The sequence below is a fragment of the Cetorhinus maximus genome, unplaced genomic scaffold (assembly GCF_964194155.1).
Source record: "Cetorhinus maximus unplaced genomic scaffold, sCetMax3.hap1.1 HAP1_SCAFFOLD_1901, whole genome shotgun sequence".
Classification (NCBI taxonomy): domain Eukaryota; kingdom Metazoa; phylum Chordata; class Chondrichthyes; order Lamniformes; family Cetorhinidae; genus Cetorhinus; species Cetorhinus maximus.
The window spans coordinates 21,241-33,113 of NW_027597841.1; positions in this window are offsets into that span (position 1 = coordinate 21,241).

Genomic DNA, 11,873 nt, shown 5'->3' on the forward strand with positions numbered 1-11,873 from the left:
AGGAAAACTGAAAGATTATGGCCAGTGCCCCTGCAATTTCTACTCTCATTTCCTTCAATATCCTTAGATGCATCTCATCTGACCTGATGCCTAGTCAACTTTTAAATACCAACAGTCTATTCAACATTTCCTCCTTATCAATTTTGAACCCTTCTAGTGACAAGAGTTTACTCGTCTGTCACCATGGTCTGGCTAGCATCTACCTCCTTGGTAAAGACGACTGCAAAGTATTAATTTAATACCTCAGTCATGGCCCCTTCGTCCGTGTGTAAATTCCCTTTTAGGTCCCTAATTAGCGCTCCTCTTCCTTTGACCACCCTTTTACTATTTATATGCCTACAGAAGACTTTGGGATTCCCCTTTATGTTGGCTGCCAGTCTTTTCTCATAATCCCTCTTCGTTCCCTAATATGCTTTTTCACATCCACTCTGAACCTTCTGGATTCTCCTTGGGTCTCAATTGTATTTTCTACCTGACACCTGTCATAAGCACACTTTTTCCTCTTTATCTTAATTTCTATCTCCTTTTTCATCCAGGGAGCTCTGGATTTGTTTGCCCTACCTTTCCCTTTCAATGGGATATACCTTGACTGTGCCCGAACCAATTCTTTTTTGAAGGTAGCCCATTGTTCAGCTAGTTTTTCCTGCTAATCTTTCATTCCAGTCTATCTGGCCCAGCTCCGTTCCTGCCCCATCGAAGTCAGCTCTTGTCCAGTTAATTATTCTTACTCTGGATTGCCTATCGTCCTTTTCTATCATCACCCTAAAACGAACAATACAATGATCACTGTCTCCTAAATGTTCCCCCACTGACACTTGATCTACTTAGTCCACCTTATTTCCAAGAACCAGGTCCAACAGTGTGTCTTTTCTTGTTGGATTGGAAACATACCGTAGAAAATTCTCCTGAACACAATCTAGGGACTTTTGCCCCTCTCCGCCCTTTTCACTACCACTGAACCAGTCTACATTCGGGTAATTAAAGTCCCCCATAACTACTCTATAATGTTGGCATCTCTCTGTAATTTCCCTGTAGATTTGTTCTTCTCGCTAGTTGGCGGCCTATAGACTACACCGAGCAATGTAATTGCACCCTTTTTGTTCCTTAGCCCTAGCCAAATTGATTCTGTCCTTGAACCCTCTGGGACATCCTCTTTCTCCAGCACTGCAATGCTCTCCTTAACCAATACCATCACCCCTCCTCCTTTCCTATCCTTTCGGAACACCTTGTACCCTGGAATATTTAACACCCAGTTCTGCTCTTCCTTGAGCCAGGTCTCTGTTATCGCCACAACATCATATTTCCACATGGCATTTTGCTCCTGTAACTCCTCAATCTTATTTACTATACTCCCTGCATTAACATACATGATAGTAACCATGATTTAGATCGTTACCTTCTCCCTTACCCTTTAAGCTGCGGTGTGACCACCTCTCTGAACGTGCTCTCCACGTAGCTCTCTGCCTCCCAGATGTGCCACAGTGACTCCAGCTGCTGCTCGAGCTCTGAAACCCGGGGCTCAAGTTTCTGCAGCTGCAGCACTTCCTGTACATGTGGTCGTCTAGGATACCAGTAGCATCCATGACTTCCCACATATTACAGGACACGCATTCCACTCGGCTGAGCTGCCCTATCATGTCTTATCTCTGCTTCCCTTACGTTAAATTTATTCTTGGATTATTTATATTACTTTATTATATTGGCCCTAAATTTCCCTTATTCCTGGTGCTTCTCAGTTAAATCCAAGTATAGCAACTTGTTTAAAAATATTACACTCTTCTAATTTACTCACCAGGTCCTTCTTACCAAGGCCACTGCTCTTCTTTCTGAGGAAAGGTAGAAAAGGAAAGGAGCACCTCCTCCCCGAACTCCCTCAGTCACCAAACTCCAAATGAAGCACTCTACTGCAGCCTAAAACAGCACTCCTGTGCAGACAAAGTCAGCACAATAAGTTAGCATATGTTTATACTCTCTGAACCTAGCCTCTAAAAACCTGATTAAGCCAGTTACCTAATTAACTAGTCGCAGTTGCAAACAGAGCCTGTATGAGCTCCATTTTAAGGCTGGACTAAAACTCACCTTCTTCCAACCCTAACAGCAACTGGGTCCAAGGGCCCAAACACTCCCTTCAAGTGAAGCAGCATTTCACTTGCACTTCCCTCAGTTTGGTCTACTGCATTCGCTGCTCACAATGCAGTTTCCTCTACATTGGAGAGACCAAACGCAGACTGGGTGACCCTTTTGCAGAACACCTTCGGTCTGTCCGCAAGCATGACCCAGACCTCCCTGTCGCTTGCCATTTTAACACTCCACCCTGCTCTCATGCCCACATGTCTGTCCTTGGCTTGCTGCATTGTTCCAGTGAAGCTCAACGCAAACTGGAGGAACAGCACCTCATCTTCCAACTAGGCACTTTACAGCCTTCCGGACTGAATATTGAGTTCAACAACTTCAGACCATGAACTCTCTCCTCCATCCCCACCCCCTTTCCCATCCCCCTTTTTTCTAAATTTTTTAAATATATATTTTTTAATATATTTTTTTCTTTTCCCGCCTATTTCTATTATTTTAAAATTTATTTCCATCCATTTATCTCCACCCTTTAGCCTATTTCGATCCCTTCCCCCCCACCCCACCCCCACTAGGGCTATCTGTACCTTGCTCGTCCTGCTTTCTACCCTTAATGTCACCATTAGCACATTCCTTAGATAATATCACCACCTTCAACACCTCTTTGTCCTTTTGTCTGTGACATCTTTGGCAATCTCTTCTTTGCCTCCACCTATCACTGGCCCTCTATCCAGCTCCACCTGTCCCACCCCCCTCTAACAGCTTATATTTCACCTCATTTCTATTTTTCTTTAGTTCTGATGAAGAGTCATACGGACTCGAAACATTAACTGTATTCCTCTCCGCAGATGCTGTCAGACCTGCTGAGTTTTTCCAGCTTTTTTTGTTTTTGTACTCAGTGTTGTTTATTCATACATTCAAACACTGGGGATGGTCATTGCGACTACATACACACACATAAGCACACAAGAAAGGGATAGGAATGAAAAGAGTTTTACAAGTAGGAATAACTTAGAACAGAAGAAAACAAAGGTAGTGATATTAATTCATGTGAATGTTAGAGTGCAGAGTGTCAGAGTCCAGTGAGTCCTTCACATAGTTAAAGTTCAGGTGGGTTCAGCCAGCTGAAAGCAGGAGTTACAGAATTCCTTCAGAGTTGGTGTTGACGCGTCAAGGTGAGGTTGGTATACAGAGACCTAGTCCACTCTACAGGCAATGGCAGGAATCTTCCAGAGAACCAGGCTTCGGAGAGGTTTACACTTGAGGCAGGGTTTGTTGTCAGCCTGGAGTCTTGCTTTGGTGTTGACAGGCTGGATATTAACAACAAATGGCCCTGGAGTCCAGGAATGTAACATTCAAACTTCCCAAAAGCCAAAGGAGCTTAGGTCATGTGGTGTCGCCCCTTGTGTCAGTTTCAGGTTAACAATCAGTTTCTATGTCTCTGGTCAAAATCCATTGTTCACCTTAGGAGAGAGATGTGGCTGTTAGGACCTCCTCAGGTAACAGGTTTCAATGGTTCTCCCTCTATGTTATAAGTCCAGGCTGGGGGAGACAGATCATCTCCTGCTCCCTTGTATCGTTGATTGTAATGAGTCCACACAATGGTAGGTGTGAGATTCCACAAGGATGAGGATTGAGTTTTGTCCTGTGATTACTGTTGGAAGTTTCCAGAACTATAGCCAACTTGCAAATCATGTGACCTGTAGCAGCCATTTTGTTTGGTCCAGCAAAGTCCATTTTTAAACAGGCAGATTTAAAGAGTTTAGGATCTCTTTCATGTCTGTTATAGAGTTAATTTTCCAGGCAGCTTTTCTTGACTGACACATTTAACTCTATTTACAGGACAGCAGCAGCAACTATTTGTGTGCATCAAACTCTATAACTAGAGAAGAACTCTCTCCAAGAGGTTCCCCACACGGTTAACCCATTGGGTTACACAGATCATGTGATCTTACAACACAGGATTATTCTTAAAGCTACAGTCCTACGTTTCTCAAAACTATAATTACTACATTCCTCCCCCCTTTAACTTTTCTGTACGTTTTGTGTTTGCAGGGATATTTATCTCATGACATCACAATATTTACACAGGTCATGACATAAGAAGTTCAGTCTTTCAGGTGGTTTCCTGATCTGTCACAGCTCCACAACTTCAGATTCTTTTGCAGGAAACACATTCTCTGGAACTGCATTAACATCAGGTACCTCATTAGGCAGAGGCAGTTCAGTGTCTTCCACTCCGACAGAGACATCGGGCACATCTGTCCCTGGTTGAGCAACTTCAACAGGAACCACAGGTTCAGCGATAGTTACAGGTGGACCATCATTTTGTTGAGGTATCTCCCTGCTTCTTAAATGATTCACATGCTTACAGATGATCCGACCCTCCATTTCCACATGGTACAATGGTCCAGTCACAGAGCTTACTTTACTAGGTAACCACTTCAGTCTTCCACCGACATATGCTGCTTCTCCAACAGGAAATTGTCAGTCACGACTATGCAAATCACGAGTTGCTTTTTGGTTCCCTTGACTTTTCTCCACCTTCCCCTCCAGACTGGGAAGTATCAGGCTCAGTCTTGTTCGAAGACAGTGCCTCATTAGTAATTCTGCAGCCTCTTTCTACGTGTCCTCTTTCTACCACAGGATTTAGTCTCAGTCTTCTTTTTGACTTCACTGTCAGCCAGACTTCTCTCAGATGCAATTTCAGTTCAGTAGTTGAGCTACCCAGGATTTCATTTTCGACTCGCATCTTGGAAAATTCTACGCCTTTTGCTTTCAAAGCCTCTTGAGATTAATTCAGCTGATTCTTCAGCTCTTCTGTCTCCTTCTTGTGTCTGTTGGCTTCCTCCTGGAACCTTGAACCTTGCTGGCTCTTCTCTGCCAATTGGTTCTTCAGTTGCTTCAGAGAGGTGTTAAATTCTTCTCGTTCCTCTTCGTCACTTTCCAGAGGTACAAACTTTGACCTGAGGGATCCTTGTCGTGTATGAAGGTCTTTCAGCAGCTTTTCCTCTTCTTTGCGAAGCTCACTCTCTTCATCTTGAATTCCGTCATTCAGCAGAGTCTCCTTGAGTTTCTTCGGCTGTTCCTCCATGTTGTTGTTTAAGGTGGTCTTCATTTCTTCAGGTTGCTGAATGGCTACACCCTCCTTTTTCACCCAGCTGTGGTCCTTGGACTCTCCAGGCTCTTTCTGAAGTACCTTGTCTTGTTCCTTTTCCAACTCAGGAACTCTTCCTGCTTCCTTTTCAAATCTCATTGGCCAATCAAGGTTAATTTCCCTCGACCAATTTCAACCTTATTCTTATTCATTCACGTGATGTGGGTTTCGCTGGCTAGGCCAGCATTTATTGCCTATCCCTAGTTGCCCTTGAGAAGGTGGTGGTGAGTTGCCTTCTTGAACTGCTGCAGTCCATGTGGTGTAGGTACACCCACAGTGCTGTTAGGGAGGGAGTTCCAGGATTTTGACCCAGAGTCAGTGAAGGAACGGCAATATATTTCCAAGTCAGGATGGTGAGTGACTTGGAGAGGAACTTCCAGATGGTGGTGTTCCCATCTATCTGCTGCCCTTGTCCTTCTAGGTGGTAGTGGTCGTGGGTTTGGAAGCTGCTGTCAAAGGAGCCTTGGTGAATTCCTGCAATGCATCTTGTAGATGGTACACACACTGCTGCTACTGTGCATCGGTGGTGGAGGGAATGAATGTTTGTGGATGGGGTGCCAATCAAGCGGGGCTGCTTTGTCCTGGATGGTGTCAAGCTTCTTGAGTGTTGTTGGAGCTGCATTCATCCAGGCAAGTGGGGAGTATTCCATCACACTCCTGACTTGTGCCTTGTAGATGGTGGACAGGCTTTGGGGAGTCAGGAGGTGAGTTACTCACTACAGGATTCCCAGCCTCTGACCTGCTCTTGTAACCACAGTATTTATATGGCTAGTCCAGTTCAGTTTCTGGTCAATGGTAACCCCAGGATGTTGATAGTGGGGGATTCAGTGATGGTAATGCCATTGAACATCAAGGGGCAATAGTTAGATTCTGTTTTGTTGAAGATGGTCATTGCCTGATACTTGTGTGGTGTGAATGTTACTTGCCACTTGTCAGCCCAAGCCTGGATATTGTCCAGATATTGCTGCATTTGGACATGGACTGCTTCAGTATCTGAGGAGTCGTGAATGGTGCTGAACATTGTGCAATCATCAGCGAACATCCCCACTTCTGACCTTATGATGGAAGGAAGGTCATTGATGTAGCAGCTGAAGATGGTTGGGCCGAGGACACTACCCTGAGGAACTCCTGCAGTGATGTCCTGGAGCTGAGATGATTGACCTCCAACAACCACAACCATATTCCTTTCTGCTCGGTATGACTCCAACCAGCGGAGAGTTTTCCCCCGATTCCCATTGACTCCAGTTTTGCTAGAAGGTTGTTCCTCTACCTTCTAAAACCATCATGTGTAGTTGTGCCGATTGGTGTCTATAATGAATAGTTACTCTGGTGATACCTTTTACCTGGATTTCTTCGGCTGTGCATGTTTTCCATTTGGCAGATGTTTGTTCCAAATGATCACCTTTACTTAAATAACTGAAAGTGTGTTCTCCTGTTACAGAGGTAGAAGCTCCCGAGTCTACTTCCATTTTTAAGGGTTTACCGTTCACTTGCCCTGTGACAATAATTGGCTCCATCTTCCTAACTCTCATGCTGCATAATGAATAAATGTCTGAATTGGTTGTTTCTGGCTCTTCCACACTATGGACTTCATTGGACTTGGATTGTTCCCTGGAAACCTGTTTAAATCTCGCTTTGTAATGTTTCAACATGTGTCCACTTCTGTGACAAAAATAACACTCTCCCTTTTTAAATTGTCAATCGTTAAGAGTAGGATTGTTTCCGCCTCAATAAAAATCTGTTTTCACTTTTGCTGCTAAGCTGTTTCCTGTGTGTTTTGGGTTAGCGGGGGCTGTTTCCTGTGTGTTTTGGGTTAGCGGGGGCTGTTTCCTGTGTGTTTTGGGTTAGCGGGGGCTGTTTCCTGTGTGTTTTGGGTTAGCGGGGGCTGTTTCCTGTGTGTTTTGGGTTAGCGGGGGCTGTTTCCTGTGTGTTTTGGGTTAGCGGGGGCTGTTTCCTGTGTGTTTTGGGTTAGCGGGGGCTGTTTCCTGTGTGTTTTGGGTTAGCGGGGGCTGTTTCCTGTGTGTTTTGGGTTAGCGGGGGCTGTTTCCTGTGTGTTTTGGGTTAGCGGGGGCTGTTTCCTGTGTGTTTTGGGTTAGCGGGGGCTGTTTCCTGTGTGTTTTGGGTTAGCGGGGGCTGTTTCCTGTGTGTTTTGGGTTAGCGGGGGCTGTTTCCTGTGTGTTTTGGGTTAGCGGGGGCTGCTTCCTGTGTGTTTTGGGTTAGCGGGGGCTGTTTCCTGTGTGTTTTGGGTTAGCGGGGGCTGTTTCCTGTGTGTTTTGGGTTAGCGGGGGCTGTTTCCTGTGTGTTTTGGGTTAGCGGGGGCTGTTTCCTGTGTGTTTTGGGTTAGCGGGGGCTGTTTCCTGTGTGTTTTGGGTTAGCGGGGGCTGTTTCCTGTGTGTTTTGGGTTAGCGGGGGCTGTTTCCTGTGTGTTTTGGGTTAGCGGGAGCTGTTTCCTGTGTGTTTTGGGTTAGCGGGAGCTGTTTCCTGTGTGTTTTGGGTTAGCGGGGGCTGTTTCCTGTGTGTTTTGGGTTAGCGGGGGCTGTTTCCTGTGTGTTTTGGGTTAGCGGGGGCTGTTTCCTGTGTGTTTTGGGTTAGCGGGGGCTGTTTCCTGTGTGTTTTGGGTTAGCGGGGGCTGTTTCCTGTGTGTTTTGGGTTAGCGGGGGCTGTTTCCTGTGTGTTTTGGGTTAGTGGGGGGCTGTTTCCTGTGTGTTTTGGGTTAGCGGGGGCTGTTTCCTGTGTGTTTTGGGTTAGCGGGGGCTGCTTTGTGGTGGAGTCCCGGCTTTTTGCACCTTTCGGCTGTCTGTTCCCACCCGACTAGGAGAATGGCGCCATTTTGCACACCTTGAATTGCTGGTGAATCCCTTACAGAACTTTCCGTCGCAGGCGCTATTTCTAACGCTTTCTTAAAATCAAGATCCACGTCAGCCAGCAATCTTCGCTGAATAGCATCTTCCTGCATGTCACATACTAAACAACCCCTGAGCATCTTATTCAGGGTTTCACCCAAATTACAATATTCTGTTAGTTGTCTTAATTTCGCCACGTAGGTAGCAATGGTCTCTCCCAAGGTTCTTTTCTGTGAATTAAACCTGAACCTCAACATTGTGACTGAGGGCTTGGGTTAGAAATGTCCCTTAACAAGTTTTACTAATTCACTGAAGGCCTCCGAATCTGGAGCACTGGGAGCTGTCAAACTTTGAATTAAACTGTAGGCTTTGTTCCCACAAATACTCAGGAGAATCGCTCTCCTCTTTTTCTCCTCCATGAATTTGTTGGCTTGAAAGAAGAACACAAGAGGTTCTATATATTGAGACCAGTCGTCTGTGGCTGGCTCAAAGGGATTGATTCTGCCAAACTGTGGCAACGCAGATGAGTATATCTTCCTTCCTTGTTAATGAGCTTAGATACTCGCAATCGCTGGGTGAGGGACAGTACCAGATCTGATTTATCCTCATCACCAGTTTGTTATAGAGTTGATTTTCCAGACAACTTTTCTTGGTGGACACATTTAATTTATTTTACAGACAGCAGCAGCAACTACATGTGTGCATCAAACTCTATAACTAATGAAGAACTCTCTCCCAGAGGTTCCCCATGCTGCTAACCCATTGGTTTACACAGATCATGTGATCTTACAACACAGGATTATCCTTAAAGCTACAGTCCTACATTTCACAAAACTATCATTCCTACAACGTCTAATGGACATGACATTCCTTCCAACCACTAGGAAATAAATTAATTCTAATTCCTTTTTTTATAAACATGTGTATTTGCAAAAGAAAATAAGTAAAGAGGAATACATTCATTCACATTCACACTTGAAAGTCAAACACACAGTTAGCGGGTGCAATGTCAGTTCCCTGCTGCACTCTGAGGGTTTAAATTCGGGATAGGGCATCAGTATAACATTGTATTTTCCCACAATGTGGCTCATTTTTAGCTTAGAGGGCTGTGAGAGCAAATCCCAGCAGAACAACCTCTTGAACTTTTCTCGAAATTTCAAAGAGTTGTGGTCTGTGGGTACAAGGGCCTCTCAGTTCCCTTGGCAAACATAGATTTCCAAATGCTGGAGAGCTAGAAGGAGACCCAGGGTTTTTTTTCTTGACTGTGGAGTTACCTTTTCTGATGTTTGTTGAGCTTTTTGGAAAAATAGCTAATGGGATGCTGGAACCCGGAATCATCTTCCTGGAGTAGGAGGGCTCCCACTGCTAGATCACTGGAACAAAGGCCACCCTGACGGCTTTGCTGAAGTCTGGGGCAGCTAGTACTTGCTCATTTCCCAAAATGGCTCTCAAATGTGTATCAGAATCTTGGTGTGTTTCTGATCACATCATCTTTGAGTTTCTTTTGTACATCTGTTAGTGTGGTGGTTAGGGCGCTAACCTGGGATGAACATTCACTCGAACCCCACGCACCCCCAGAAACCACGTCAATTCCCTCTGGGTTTTGGGAGTAGGGAGATTATCTAAGGCAGGTAATTTGGCTTCGCAGGGTAACACATTTCCCTGTCCCAATACATGTCCCTGGTAAGCCACCCTGACCTTTGTGAGCTTGCTTTTGCCAAGTTCACTACAAGGTTTGCCCTTTTCAGACCCTGGACCACTGTCCCCAAGTGGTTTGTGATCATTCCAGGCGTCGCTGTAAAACGATCAAGTCATCCAGGTAACTGCACAATTGCTGAATCCGGCCACTACCTGGTTTGTCAGAAAGGTCGCTGGAGCATTTTTAAGGCCAAAGGGCATGACCTTACATGGAATAGGCTATCCAAGGGCCTAGACTTCTCTCACCCTGACAGTCATGGGGACTTGGCCAGCCTTTTTAAAAGGCCAGTTTAGCTGAGGTAGGCCAAGTGGGCCACCTTGTCTACACAATCCTCCAGGAGTCAACCCCGGTTACTGCATTTACCTTCTGGTGGTCGATGTGGAACTGTTTTGATCCATCCAGTTTCAGGACCAGTGCAATGGGAGAGCCCCAGCTCTGGCTAGGCTCAATAATAATTATTATCCAGAAGGTCCCGGATTTCCTGCTGATCGGAGCCCGCTTGTCGGTGCACAGCCCATAGGGGTTCTGTTTTACTGCTGGGGTGTCCCCCACAGCCACACCATGGGCTGTTAGGGTGGTATGCCCAGGCTGCTGCTTACAGGTTTCCTTATATTTCCCGAGCAGAGTGGCCACATCATCTTGCTACTCTTTGGTCAGGAGTGCGACCAGAAATTAAATCAGGTTCAACCTTAAAACAGCTCCAAAAATTGGTCTCTATTGATCATATTATCACTCTCCTTTTTACCCAGTGCTACACAATGGGTGAAATTATCCACTGTGGTTTATAAACAAATTAACAGCCTTGTTTAGGGATGTCGCTACCTTATTTCCATCTGACACTCCTACCCTCTCAAAAGGCCTCCTGGATGAAGGGGCCGAATGTATAGTTGCTGATGACACAAGGGTGGTAGGAAACCAAGTTGTGAAGAGGACATAAGGAGTCTGAGGGGACTTGGACAGGATAGATGCTGAAAGAATGCTTCCCCTTGTAGGGGAGACTGGAACTAGGGGACACAGCAATAAGGAGCCTCCGGTTTAAGACGGAGATGAGAATAATTTCTTTCTGTTAGAGGGTCGTGAGTCTTGGAACTCTCTTCCCTGAAGAGCGGTGCAGGCAGGGTCAATGATTATTTTAAAGGCAGAGTCAGATAGATTCCTGACTAACAAGGGGGTGAAAGGTTATCAGGGGTAGGTGGAATGTGGAGTTGAGGCCAGAATCAGATCAGCCACGATCTTATTAATTGGCAGAGCAGACTCGAGGGGCCGAATGGCCTACTCCTGCTCCTAGTTCATATGTTTGTATGTTAACAGCCTCAGAACATCCCAAAGCACTTTACAGCCAATGAAGTACTTAGAATCATAAAATGGTGACGGCATTACAGCCTGTGTGTAAGTCTTGAAGTGGGACTTGAACCTACAACCTTCGTACGCAGGGGTAACAGTGCTACCACCTGAGGCAGCTCTGACCCCTGGGCCGGGATTTTCAGCTCAGTGTGCGAGTGTATACCTGACACGCCCGAGTGTGAAATAGTGCGCATTGACACCAGGCGAGCATCCCGACATCATCGTGCGCTCGGGCGATATTTCGGTTGGCGGGGGTGTGTAAGAGTGGGCAGCACACCCACCGACAATGAAGAGGCCGATTGAGGCCGTTAAGCAATGAATTAACCCGTATTTTTCGCTACCCATCCAACCTTACAGTTAGCGGGTGGGTGAATAGGCCGGGCGGCCTTTGCATTTTTTGTGAAACCCCATCCACGGGCGGGATGAGGTTTCCAACAGTTACTAAAAAACAAACCATTTTTAACATGTCCCTCTCCATGTGACTGAGTTACATGTTTATATCATTTTCACATCTTTATTTTTCATTTTAAAAACCTGCAGCTCCCTGAGGCAGCTCTGTCAGTGCGCGTTCCTCCCGTGTATGTACAGACTCCAGTGCTCACGCTCCTCCTGTGTATGTACAGACTCCAGTGCTCGCGTTCCTCCCATGTATGTACAGACTCCAGTGCTCGCGCTCCTCCCGTGTATGTACAGACTCCAGTGCTCGCGCTCCTCCCGTGTATGTACAGACTCCAGTGCTCGCGTTCCTCCTGTGTATGTA